At 49.3% G+C, this 1011-nt stretch overlaps 1 non-coding gene across 1 annotated transcript; it reads right to left on the reverse strand.

Moving 5' to 3' along the window:
• Positions 1 to 238: 238 nt before the first annotated feature.
• TRNAF-GAA (transfer RNA phenylalanine (anticodon GAA)) lies at positions 239 to 311 on the reverse strand. Its single transcript has one exon. It is a non-coding gene; the product is annotated as a tRNA-Phe (tRNA).
• Positions 312 to 1011: the final 700 nt, after the last annotated feature.

Below are 1011 nucleotides of genomic sequence, written 5' to 3' on the forward strand. Positions count from 1 at the left end.
TGGTGTGTGACTTTGCAGGAGGGGGCGGGGGGCGCACCGGGTCATTGGTACCTGGTGTGCGAGTACCACCCGTGCAGTGTCTTGCTATGCCGCCCTGTCGGGACTCCCATGACGACGTTTGTTATTCTCGTGCCTCAGTTCTTTCGCGCCAGTGGTGTCGTTTTCTTTAATTACGAGGGGGTGTGGGTAGGTCAATGGTAGTGTAAATAAATATGTTCTCTCAAAGTTCAAAACGTTCTGCCGAAACCCGGGATCGAACCAGGGACCTTTAGATCTTCAGTCTAACGCTCTCCCAACTGAGCTATTTCGGCTGAGGAGCAGAGTCCGCGGATCTGGATGGAAGATGTGGTAAGTGCACAAGGAACAGGTGAAAGTGTGCACACACCTCTAAATGAAGGAGCATGTAGCCAAGGACAGGGCTACAGCATAGGGGAGCCATGCAAAACCATGCAACTACCTACACATAGGCAGTGTGTATACACAGGAAGCAAGACTAGGGACATTGGCCATATGCACATTATGCACGCAGGAAAACACCTATCCCCAAGGGTAAGATGAGGAGGGGTGGGGAGCTCAGGATCCCTGAACTGGAAGGACAGTCACAGCTGGGAAAACAATACAGAAATAGGCTACAAATATATCATGAACAAAACAGGCACATCACATCTTAAAAACAGTATCTCAAGAAGCATCACTAAATAGAGAAAGACAAACCCACATCTGAGTAGTTGGAGGGGCCCTGCTGGTGCATTGAGCAGGTGTGGTGAGCAAAAAACGGACCAAGTATTCCAGAAGTTTCATAGAGAAAAGGAGGAGAGAGATCGGCTGGGACCAAAGGGGCCAAGGAGTTGTTTTTAGCAGAAGGATAACAGTGGCATGCTTTGGGAAGTGGGGATAACCCTGATAAGCAAGGCAGTGTTCACAGCTTTGGCAACAGATGGACAAAGTGAGGCAGAATGTCCTTAATAATACAAAGCAGGAATTGGATGCCCAGGGGCGGCAGACAAGTTT

The sequence above is a fragment of the Ambystoma mexicanum genome, chromosome 10, assembly GCF_040938575.1.
Source record: "Ambystoma mexicanum isolate Mex_15411 chromosome 10, UKY_AmexF1_1, whole genome shotgun sequence".
NCBI classification, from domain to species: Eukaryota; Metazoa; Chordata; class Amphibia; order Caudata; family Ambystomatidae; genus Ambystoma; species Ambystoma mexicanum.